Genomic DNA, 13,244 nt, shown 5'->3' on the forward strand with positions numbered 1-13,244 from the left:
TGTTGAAAGATTTGTTCGAAATCTTTACCAATGAAAATTCTCTACTACTCACATGTACATGTAATATTAAAAGTAAGAAAAATGGGACTCACTTACATCAGACTACATCTAAAATACTGGGCCAATCTCAGGAGCCAGAACACTAGTCAAAATCAAACACTTCCCCTGGGAAATGAAAGCCTAAAAGGGCCTAAAAACTAGGCCAGGTGAAGAACCACTGAGAGAACTGGAAATGTCTGATCTAGAAAAAAGACAACTCTGAGTTAGCGTGAATAATAACCAACTTCAAGTATTCAAAAAATTATCTTACAGAAGAGGAATTATGTTTGTTCTGTATGATTCCTGAGTGTACACACCAAAAGATACAGGATTAGGGGATGGAAAGAAGAAAATTTCTGTGAGGAAAAACTTGATGACAAATAATCAAAACATAGAATGGGCGCATGATCAGTAGCTGCAACACTGGAAAGATGGCGGAGCAAGAGGAAAGGAAAAAAATCCCTTTGGTTCCAGAAAATCTCCTGAAAAAGAGGAAGGCTTACCAAGCCCTCAAAGCCACCCAGGCAAAGCAGGCACTTTTGGCAAAGAAGGAGCAGAGGAAAGGAAAAGGGCCCAGGTTTAAGCGACTGGAATCGTTTTTACATGATTCCTGGCGGCAGCAACGCGACAGGGTGCGTCTCAGACGACTAGAAGTAAAACCTCATGCCTTGAAGTTGCCGGATAAACATTCTTTGGCCTTTGTTGTACGCATCCAAAGGATTAATGGGGTGAGCTCACTGGTGCAAAAGACCATCGCGAGACTTCGCCTAAAGAAAATTTTCAGTGGTGTCTTTGTTAGAGTCACCCCACAGAGCCTAAAATTGCTGCGTATGGTGGAACCTTATGTGACCTGGGGATTTCCAAATCTGAAGTCTGTCCGGGAACTCATCTTGAAACGTGGACAAGCCAAGGTCAAGAATAAGACCATCCCTCTGACAGATAACACAGTGATTGAAGAGCACCTGGGGAAATTTGGTGTCATTTGCTTGGAAGACCTCATTCATGAAATTGCCTTCCCGGGGAAGCATTTCCAGGAGATCTCATGGTTCTTGCGTCCTTTCCAACTCTCAGTGGCCCGTCATGCTACCAAGAATAAAGTGGGCTTTCTCAAGGAGATGGGCTCACCCGGCTATCGAGGTGAACGCATCAATCAGCTCATCCGCCAGCTGAACTAGACCCAGAATATCTGAAAACACAGTGCATTGAGAGCATGTGTTTTTGAGTTTTTGGAATTGTGAAATATCTTCAGAGAAGATTATTTTCACTGTATCTTCAAAGACAAAGGGAAGAGTCAGGGAAAAGACAGTCGGTTATGCTCATGGCAGGAACCTCTCATCACAGTCGAGTTCCAAGGAAAAATTCCAGTGTTTTCCACTTTGGCTGCTGCCATCTCTGAAATCACATTCCATGGAGAAAGGAGTCCTGCTTTGTCAGATCTTCTATCCTGAGGTGTTAAACATTGGTGAATGAATGACTCAAGCATGTGTATGAGGATCCCTAAGACTCTTGCAACAGTGGTCCAAGTCCAAATGCATACCTGAATCTGGGTATTCCCAGGGCTTTGTTTTGAAAAGACTTGAAATACAATTGGGAAGGAGAATGCAAAAACTCAGCTGTCTCTTTGAATCCATGTTCCAAGTTTTCATTGATGGCTTTGAGAGCTCTCAGACATGGCTGGCTCTACGTGCATCTGGTGGCTTTTTATCCTAGCCTGCAACCGGTTTAGTCCCTTTCTCTAGTTCAGGATTTGAGAACAAATGACCTCTTTGATGGGTTCACACATATACTCAAAATTTTGCTTATAATTTGTGCATAGACTCTTCTCTCCATGGACCTTTGCACTTCATATGAGGAAGTCCTGCTTTTCCCAGGGTTGGTCACTCAAGCCCTGATCTTTCTAGTCTCTGGTTCCCTTGTCTTGTGGAAGAGTAAAGCTAACCAAGATAGCTTTTCCCCTTCACAGTGACAGATTGTGTTGCTCCTTGCACTATCAAGTCTGGGAAATGCCCACCATTTCTCCCCCTTCCCCACCCCTCCCCTCCTGGGGATTCAGGATGGGATTTTCTGGTTTCTCTGAAGATCATCTTCCTCCTTAAAACCAAGCTCAGGAAGGAGTGAACCATTTTCTTGGTTTGGCATGGATGAACTTAGCACTATTTGGCTTTTTAGGCATCTGGCAGGCAGCTTAATTGATCTTTTTCTTGCATATTCTGGTCTCCAGAAGTCCAGTTGCCTTTTGTCCTGCTGGTACTGTCGTAGACCAGCAATAGGCTTTCTGAGGATGTTAGCCTTAAAGAAGTCAGTCTGATACTGGTGGTGTTTTTTCATCAGTGTCCACTTCTAAGCAGGCCTTCACTTAGTTGCCTCAGTTTGCCATCTGAGCAATTGGTGAAGATGTGCCAGGCCTAGGTTAAATTTGGAAATAGGCTTGATCGGTTTGTTTCTGATCCTTTCAGGTCAGATTTGCTGCAATTTTGGCTCATGGGGCCCTCAAACATAGCTGTGAAATTGAGAGGTATAACAGTGCCTTAAAATGTGCCAGGTTATGAGGTAATTAATTAGGTTGGTTGGCTCCAGAGTTAACCTGTCAACAATAGAGGTTATAGATGTTACTCTTATATATTAAAACATTGTGAAATCAGATTACTTTAAAATGATGTATGGCAAAGTCCATGGGAAAAAAGCAGTTGTGAGTATGGAAGCCCAGGGCTTAAATCCCTGTTGTCTTATACTAAATATGGGAACAGTGTTTCCATTCTTGCCTGTGAAATGGAGCTAATACCCTCTAGCATGTCTGCCTCACATGGTGGTTAAAAGAATTGAATAAAATAATAGTTTGTAATTTATAATTCTATATAAATAAAAGGTTATCACAAAAAAAAAAAAAAAAAAAAAAAAAAAAAAAACATAGAATGGACTGCCTTAGAAGGCAATCACTTCCCAATCCAATAGAAATGAAGCAGATACTTGAGGATATTGAACAAGGGATTATGTAACCATTAAAAGAGATCTCTGTGGTCTCTGACAAAACTTCCAATTCTTCATCAGCACATGCAATGACTAAGCACTTACTGAATGCCCACTACATGCCAACAACTGCTCTCATGATTGGAGACACACTGAGAGTGAGGACCAGATGCCTTCCTGTACATAGGCACACTCACTCACTGAGAAGATATTTACACTAACAAAAGATAGCAGAACCAGGCTGCACAAGTCCAGTGTGAAATACAGTAAGAGATCCCAAAATAAATGCCAAGTAGTTAAAAAAAATATGGGCCTAAAGCTCAGACAGGAAAGTTGACTATATCAGTATGATTTTAAGAGTTAGTTACTTCTAGATGGTTGAGTCTTTCACAAAAGTAGGAATAGAGTGAACTCTTCCTGTATCCTTGGCTCTAATACAACTTTTAGTCAATCAGTTAATGAGGTAGTTAAAAAGACTACTTTTTAGCCAACAATAAAAGAAAGTATGATTTTTTATTGGCTGGTTTCCCACGTGGATTATCTTCCCATTTCTCCTTAACTTTGCCTAAATATGCTTCAAAATTCTATCCTCAGCATCTCTCAGTGGGCACATTTTACTAGATAGCATATAAATAAAGCACAAATAAAACCCTGATAACACCTTTAAAAAAAGTATTCCTATACATAATCACCTTGTCTGCCATTTTGTAAATGTATATGATATTTACATCTACTTTATTTTACAGTCACCTAACTTCCCACTCACCAAAAAAAAAAAAAAGTAACTCTCTGTTCTGCTTTAACACTTAAAACACTGTACTTCATAATTAAGCTAAATTTCTGAAATAATGAAATTTATGTCAGCTTAATTTGCACAAGAGCTAATTTCTAACTAGGTAATTTGGACCAACCCTTGCACTGAGAACAGCTAAAAACACAGAAGAAATATGAAAAATGTATGACTGAAGACACTGAAGAGGTAACAAAAAGGTGAGAAATTATGTGGCCACAATCTGGGCAAAATCAAAGATCATGAAAATAAACCCCATGAAGATAAACTGGCATTTGGGCCTGCTTTTTTTCCTGGGAGTTTTAGTCATTGGAAAAGAAATAAGTTGGATTAAAGTGTTCAAGATTCTTGAATTGTATGAAAGAGGGTAAAAATGCCACTTAATATTAAGCTTTGATAAATCAAGAATAATGTAATCACCAGGGTAACCATTAAAACAAAAAAGGATATATAACTTCAAAGCTAAAGGGGGTAGAAGAAGGCTAAAATAAGAAAAACTATACAAAAAAGGCAAGAAAGGAAAGAACAGACAAGACAGAAAACTCCCTCCCTTTTCACATGCCCTTTTAACACTCTGCTTTATATTGTATTTCTTTTGTTTGTCTCTATTTCCCATATTAAGCACATATCTCTGTGTTCTTCCCAATATCTGGAACATAGAAAAAAGCACATTCATTCATTCACCAAAAAACAGTAAGTGAAAAAAAAAAATAAAAATAGCAGTAAGTGAATGCCCACCACATAGGAGGGGCCTGCTTAGGAGCTGAGGATGCAAAAATGTACAAAGCTCTTAGGAGGGGCACACTCAAGTGGGAGGACCAACAACACAGAAGGAAATAAACACCAAGGTACTTCTTAGGTAAGCGATAACATGAAGAAAACTGAAAGGGTACGTGATGAGTGGCTGGTCAAGAAAAGGCAACTGAGGCCAGGCGTAGTGGCTCACACCTGTAATCCCAGCACTCTGGAAGGATCGCTTGAGGCCAGGAGTATGCGATCAACCTAGGCAGCAGAGTGAGACCTCATTTCTACAAAAAAATTTAAAAAAAAAAAGAAAGAAAGAAAAGGCAACTGAACCTACACCAGAATGCCAAGAAAGAGCCAGCCACGAGACAATCTGTACAGGAGCACTAGAAGCAGAGAAAAGAACAAGCACAAAGACTGTCCCCCCAAGGCAGTGACATGCCAGGTAAGTTCAAGGGACAGACAGGGCCAATATGGGTAGTAGACAGTGAACAAAGAAGAGAGTGGTGGGAAATAGGAAAAAAGTTCAGGGAATTAAATATAGGATTCTGTCTGAACCATATTAAGTCTGACACTCTTTCAGAAAATCCAAGTGAACACTTCCAATAAGCAATAAAATGTACAAGTATGGTACCCAAGGAAAAAATCAGGGCTAGAGATACAGATATGGTGATTAGGCCTAGAGATGGTTTTTTAAAGCCATAATATTAATGGCTATCAACCAAAAAGCGAGTATGGATCAGAGGTTGGCAAACTAGAACTCTCAGCCAAATCTTGCCAGCCACCTGTCTTTATAAATAAAAACACAGCCACACTCATTCATTACATATTGCCTATGGGTGCATTTGCACTACAACAGCAGAGCTAAGTAGCTATAACACAGACCAAATGGCTTACAGAGGCTAAAACACTTAACTACCTTGTCCTTTATAGTGACCGCTGGTATAGGTGGAGAAGGGAATGGATCCCAGAGTGAACCCCTGGGGCAGTTCGGCATTTACAAGTCAGGTAGAGAAGGGTGAACAAGCAAAGGACACATGAGAAGGAAAAGGAAATAAAATTATGAAGGGTGAGACAATAAACAAAACCTAAATAATACCAGAATACTACGTTGTCAGAGAAGCTAAGAAAAAAAAAAACGTATTTTAAGGACAAAGTGGGCATCTGTATTGAATTTTGACCACTCCATGGCACAGAATATTTGGTAGCACAGAGATAACAGGCAATAAGTACATTTTCAGATAACAGTGAGCTGGTAAACCAGCCCTGGGGATAGCAGGAGTGGTCAATTTCCATGGTATAAATACTCCCAATTTCAAGCTAGCTACAGTGTAACAACTAACTCATAAAAATCCTAAACATTCAATAACTAGCTCTTGCCAGCCTGCAGGCCGGTATGACCCCTCTCCAGTACACTTCTGGTTCCAGGGGGTGGTATCTAAATGACCTACACAAGGGTATGTTAAGAAGTGGTGAGAGAGTGACAGTAGCACCTATGGAAAGGTTAAAAACAAGCCTGAGACTCTCTAGAAATAAAAAAAAAAAAATTGGTAGAATCCTCCTATTAGTGAAGCAAAGCATCAAAATTTGAAATAACTATAGAACACATTATATTTAGTTCTTCATTAAATCCATGTGTTACAGGAGACTTTAGCTTCTGTGAGCACTGCTTATACCTTTAAAATTATAGGTACATATTTTCTAGAATATATTAATAGCTTCCTTAAGTGGGAGGTCAGAGGACACTGATGACATATGTAAATATTTGGAACCATGTGTTCTAACTAACAATTTACCCATGTACTGCTGTTATAAAACTTTAAGTAAATAACAATGAATCATGGATACAAAGGTGAATATGAAATGCAGAGATATTTAAATTACAATGGAACAAGTGTTTTTTGGGGTTTTTTTAATCCTCAGGATTTTTCTACTAAAGCAAATCATCTAATAAATACCCATTGACATGCTATGGCCCCAAAGAAATGCATGGGTAATCTAAATGTGCTGAACATACTGCCCATGGTAGACGGTATGATGGATCCCCAAAAACATCCACATTCTAGCCCCAGAACCTGTGAACATGCTCATTTACGGGGCAAAAGAGATTTCTCCACGGCCGGGCGCTGTGGCTCACGCCTGTAATCCTAGCTCTTGGGAGGCCGAGGCGGGCGGATTGCTCAAGGTCAGGAGTTCAAAACCAGCCTGAGCAAGAGCGAGACCCCGTCTCTACTATAAATAGAAAGAAATTAATTGGCCAACTGATATATATATAAAAAATTAGCCGGGCATGGTGGCGCATGCCTGTAGTCCCAGCTACTCGGGAGGCTGAGGCAGGAGGATCGCTTGAGCCCAGGAGTTTGAGGTTGCTGTGAGCTAGGCTGATGCCATGGCACTCACTCTAGCCTGGGCAACAAAGCGAGACTCTGTCTCAAAAAAAAAAAAAAAAAAAGAGATTTCTCCAATGTGATTAAAGTAAGGATTTGCCATCCTGTATTAAGCTGGTGGAAACAATGTAATTATAAGAGTCCTTATAAGTGAAAGAGGGAGACAGTACTTTGAAAATAAAGAAAAGGGCCACCAGTCAAGGAACGTAGACAGCCTCTATTAGCTGGGAAAGACAAGGAAATGAATTAGGCCCTAGAGCTCTAGACGGAACCAACCCTGCTGATACCTTGATTTTAACCCAGTGAAACAGACTTCAGAATTCTAGTGTCCAGAATTGTTAAATAATAAATCCATGTTGTTTCAGCAGCAACAGGAAACAGATACACAGAAACAGAAAAATAAAATCCTAACCACCCCCCTCCAACACACACACACACACACCCTTACTGACTGAACAGATCCCCTCTTGGCCAAAGAGACCCCAAAAAAACCTTAAAACTGAGTTCCTGGCCATGAAGCAAAGGACATGCCTCCCTAAACTCGTACCCTTTTGGAGTTTAAACTAATTGCAAACTGTAACTAAGGCCATGCAAGGCAAAACTGAAGTCACGCCTACAGGCCATCAATTTGCTTAACAGATGACTTTGAGTCTGTATATTGTGGCTTGCTCTCTGATTAACAGATCCCCTTACCTTACCTCAAGCATTCCTTTCAACTCATTCCAAGTCTTCAGACACAGCTTTATTTCTTTAACCAATTACAAATCAAAGAATCTCTGAATCCATGAGAAATCTATAAGCCATCCAGCTTGAAGATGTCTTGCCTTTTGGGGCCAAAGCAACATATTCCTTCCATATATTGATTTATGATTTTACCCACAATTCCTATCTTCTTAAAATGTGTAAAACCAAACTGTAACCCAACCACCCTGGGACCATTTATTCAAGGCTTCTTGGATTTGTGGATCCCAGGGCCATGGTCACTCATATTGGCTCAAAATGAACATCTTTAAATTGTTTTAAAGAGTTGTTGAGGGTTTTGTTTTTTCCATTAACACTTTCAACACCAATGAAAATGAGCCTTTACTGTCAACTTAATGCAGGAAATATCTGAAATAATTTAATTGAGATAGTTTAAGAGATAACACCCATCCTAATGTCTAGCACCTCCCAATAAATATTAACTTCATCCTTTTTTTTCTTTTACTCATACTCTTCCAATGCACATAGAGGAGCCAAAAAATTTATTGACATAAATTGAGAAAGAAGGTAAGAATCCATCAGAATCTCTGTTATTACTTTGCTGTGCCATAATCCAGTAGAGGCTGATCCAAGAAGATAATGGCAATCAAGCACAACTTAAATGTTGTATATTTTCATTTGCCAGTCCAAGTAATTATAGTTTCATTAAAAATGATCAAAATATTTTTAATAAAAACTTCTATTTCCAAAGGTCTATTTCTTCTTTAAGAAAGAGCCATTCAGCATTATTCACAATAGCCAAACCCAGGTTGAACAGATAAAAAAACACTGGGGTATATACATATAATAGAATATTATTCTGCCTTACAAAGGAAAGAAATCCTGACACATCATGAACCTTGAAGACATCATGTTAAGTGAAATACACAAATCACAAAAAGACAAATACTATATGATTCCACTTACAGGAGGTAACTAAATCAGTCCAATTTATGGAGACAGAAAATGGAACAGTGATTGCCAGAGGCCTTCGGGAGACAGAAATGAGAAGCTAGGGTCTGATCAGTAGGGACTTTCAGTTTTTCCAAATGAAAAAACAACAATGTGAACATACTGGATGATATTATACACTTAAGAAATTGGTTAGGATTGTAAATTTTATATGTGTTTACCACAATCAAAACTTTTTTTTTTTTAAGGAATCAGACATTTACTCTGCAGATCAGAGAAATTCAAAGGTAACAGATACATTTATGAGTATTATGTGCCAAGCACTTATCTAAGCACCGGGCTACAGTTTGGTTCAATCCTGACCCCTATATGGTAGGTACTATTATCAACTACGTTGTACAGATATATTAATAGATTCTAAGACTCAGAACAGGTTAAGACACATACCCAAGATCCTACAACTAGTTACTGCCAAGCAGTGAAATATACAAAAACATTGTTTTGTTTCATTTGTTTCACAATACTTTATTTCCTTACACTAACTCATAGGAGAATCATAACAGGACTCGATAATTTTTTTTTTTTTTTTTTTGAGACAGAGTCTCGCTTTGTTGCCCAGGCTAGAGTGAGTGCTGTGGCGTCAGCCTAGCTCACAGCAACCTCAAACTCCTAGGCTCAAGTTATCCTCCTGCCTCAGCCTCCTGAGTAGCTGGGACTATAGGCATGCACCACCATGCCCAGCTAATTTTTTCTATATATATTAGTTGGCCAATTAATTTCTTTCCATTTATAGTAGAGACGGGGTCTCACTCTTGCTCAGGTTGGTTTCAAACTCCTGAGCTCAAATGATCCGCCCGCCTCGGCCTCCCAGAGAGCTAGGATTAGAGGGGTGAACCACCGCACCCGGCCTCAATAATTATTTTTGATGTGGTTTTTTATTCCTTAGAGGCCTAAACATATATTTGGAAAAAGTATATATTCACTAAAGTCTTAAAATACATGTGTTTTTGTTATTTTTAAGCAGCTATGTATTCAAATCTTAGCATCCATATAGCTTCATCCCAAGCCTATCTCAAGAGCGCCTGAGATACGCTCTGAACTAGGATCTTTCAGACACGCAATTTGGTGCTTTTAATTATACATTACATCAAATCACACACATTCTTCCACCAACTTTTTTAGAAAATAATCAAGAAATTTGGAGGAATTAATTAAACTAGTTTTTAAATATAAATTTTAAATATAGATCCAATGGCATTATGATCTTAACTGGGGATTATAAAAACACAAAATCCTAGAATCTTTGAGCTGGGAAAAATTTTAATGTCATTCAGTCCAGCTGCCACAAATTCCCTCAAAAACATTCCCCTGTGCCTGGCACAGTGGTTGCACTCATTGCTGACATGAACATCTTGATCATTCTTGGTGCTATCGCTGTACTCCTGGGACAGAGTAGAGACTCCATGCCAGACTACAGAGAGCATCAGAAATTAGGTTCTGGGAGGAGACTGCATTAAGCCTGAAGTTATCACTCTCTTGTAGAATAGGGTATCCTCAGAGAGGGCTAAGGAAAAGGACATGGAGTCTATGGACTCTGTAAAAATAAATTATCTTAAAACTATGTGTGTCAGAAAAGATAAGAATTCAGATTAATGCAATCTTTTTAGATTTTTTTTTTATTATTTTTGCAACATTTTCATTTACTCCTTTTTTTCCCCCTGAAAGAGTATTTTGAAAATTGTACTCTAACCAGGCTAACCTGAGAGGATGAAGAACAGAGATGGGATGTGCCAGGTCTGGGGCAGCACATGACCGTGATAAGCACCCTCCACGGGCCAGGCGTGTCCACTGCACACGCGGCTGGAGGAGCTGGAGACCCAGGGGAACCAGGAATAGCTGAGGCAGCCGCCATCTGGTCACCATTCAGTGACAAACTGTTGAACACTTACTAAGTTCTAGGCATTTCAGCAAAGAGTAACCCAAACAAGAGTCGTGTCCAGCCTGGATCCCCTTGAAAGTAGAGCCTGAGAAAAAGGCTTATGTGGGGCAGTGTGACTGGGAATGTCCTGAGACAAAGGAGGGAGAGGGACAGAGAGAGAGCCCTGGGATCACAGAATCCACAGGACCACTGAGAAAGCAAAGAGAGAAAGGAGAAGGAAGCAGGGGGGCAGAGGCAGGAGTATGTGCCTGTGGGGGCCCAGCCCATGCTCAGTGACGCCCACAGGGTGCAGAGCGAGGCTCTGTCTACACTCACGCAAAGCTGACCACGGCCAGTGACAAACTGGTTGCCACAGAGGTGAGACTGGAGGCTTCTGAGATGTGACATCCGCCTTCCTGGAGCTCAGTCAGTGAGAACAGTGGGTGAGGGTACCAATGGACACTGGATCGACAGAGTGGGAGGCAGGAAAAAGACAGCAGATGGACAGTGACTACTTAGCTCCTCCTTGCAAGGCGGGTGCCCATGCAGCTGTGCAGAGGGGACACGAGCTACCCAAACAGCCACGGAAGAGGAATAATGGGCAGCAGGGCTGAGAGCACCAGAATGCAGCATGCACGAAAACAGACGTTGGGGTTTCATCGCAATGTATCCCAAGCACATAGACCAACACTCAGCTCTAAAATGAATGCCCTAAACCCACACAGGACCACCCAAGCAAGGCGAAACTAAAAATATTTCAAGGATCTTCAGCACAGCCCCTAGGAAAATACCATCTATGTACCGGAATAGAAAAGGCAACCTCACAAACAGGGAAATACACATGAAAAAAAAAGTCATTAACAAAGTCTAAAGACTCAAATGTTCACACATCCCTTTTTCTACTTCTGCTGTCAGTCCCATCCATTCTAAACCCACAGTAAGTGCTAGGAACATAAAACGTGCTAAATGAATACTAGTTGATTAAAAACAGGGAGACACAGCAACATCTCTAATCATCAGGGAAATGCAAATCAAAACCACAATGAGATATCACTTAACTCCAGTAAGAACAGCTTTTATCAAAAACCCTTAAAGCTACAAATGCTGGCATGGATGGAGGTGGAGAGACAGGAACACTCATACACTGCAGGTGGGACTACAAACTAGTACAATCTCTATGGACAGAAAGTAATATGGAGATACCTCAAAGAACTGAAAGAACTACCATTTGATCCAACAATTCCACTGAGCACCTACCCAAAGGAAAAAAAAGGCATTCTATAAAAAAAGAAGACATCTGCACTCGATTATAGCACATGGTTCACAATCGTAAAGATGTGCAAACAACCCAGGTGCCCATCAATACATGAGTGGACTGGCCAGGCATGGTGGGTCACGCCTGTAATCCTAGCACTCTGGGAAGCTGAGGCAGGAGGATCACTCAAGTTCAGGAGTTCGAAACCAGCCTGAGCAAGAGTGAGACCTCATCTCTACTAAAAATAGAAAGAAATTAGCTGGACAACTAAAAATATATAGAAAAAATTAGCTGGGCATGATGGCACATGCCTGTAGTCCCAGTTACTTGGGAGGTTGAGGCAGGATTGCTTGAGCCCAGGAGTTTTAGGTTGCTGTGAGCTAGCCTGACACCATGGCACTCTAGCCCAGGCAACAGAGCAAGACTCTGTCTCAAAATAAAATAACATAAAATAAAATAAAATAAAATAAAATAAAATAAAATAAAATAAAATAAAATAAAATAAAATAAAATGAGTGGATTAATACAATGTGGTATATGTATGCCATAGAGTTCTACACAGCCAAAAAAAAAATGAACTACCTATTCTATTAACCTGGATGGAGCCTCATTCTTCTAAATGAAGTATCACAAGAATGGAAAAACAAACATCACATGTACTTACCATTAAATTGGTATTAACTGATCAACACTAATGTGCACATATAATAGTAACATTCATCGGGTGTTGGGCAGGTGGGAGAGGGGAAGAAGGAATGGGTAAATACACACCTAACAGATACAATGCGTGCTATCTGGGGGATGGGCATGCTTGTCAGGCGTTGCAAAGGCAATTTATGTAACCAAAGCATTTGTACCCCCATAATACCCTGAAATATAAATAAATAAATAAATAAATTTTTTAAAAAGTCAAAAACCACCCCCCAAAAAAACAAGGAATTCTCATTTGGAAGCAGCAAGAACAACTATTTCACTAAAGCAGAGAAACCACTTCAGGAATTCTGAGCGATAAATATGGAGATATAAACTGTATCAAAACATTGGTTTTATGCATACAAAGTACAAAGGCCAACTGAGACATAACTTTGATTAACAGAACAACCCATTAGATATAAACTCCAAGAAGATGAAAAGTATTCCTTTAATAATATATGTTGAGCATCCCTATCTAAAATGCTTGGGAACGGAAGTGTTTCAGATTTATTTCAGATTTCATATTTTTTTTGGATTTTGGAATATTTGAGTATAGATAATGAGAAATCTTGGGGACGGGACTCAAATCTAAATATAAAAATCATTTATGTTTCATATATGCCTCATACACATACCCTGGAGATAATTTTATATAATATTTTTAATAATTTGGTACACAAAACAAAGTTTTGACTATGTTTTGACTGCAACCAATTTCATGAGGTCAGGTATGCAATTTTCCACTCAAAAAGTTTAGGGTTTCGGAGCATTTCAGATTCCAGATTTTCAGACTAGGGA

The 13,244-nt window shown here is 39.7% G+C and overlaps 1 protein-coding gene and 1 pseudogene across 3 annotated transcripts in view; one reads left to right on the forward strand and one right to left on the reverse strand.

Annotated features, from left to right (window-relative positions):
- ZNF407 (zinc finger protein 407) overlaps positions 1-13,244 on the reverse strand; it is a 427,820-nt gene that overhangs the window by 345,284 nt on the left and 69,292 nt on the right. The window lies entirely within an intron of this gene.
- On the forward strand, positions 442-1,647 carry LOC142861640 (large ribosomal subunit protein uL30-like 1 pseudogene; annotated as a pseudogene).

Source organism: Microcebus murinus, chromosome 17 (genome assembly GCF_040939455.1).
Source record: "Microcebus murinus isolate Inina chromosome 17, M.murinus_Inina_mat1.0, whole genome shotgun sequence".
In the NCBI taxonomy this organism is placed as follows: Eukaryota; Metazoa; Chordata; class Mammalia; order Primates; family Cheirogaleidae; genus Microcebus; species Microcebus murinus.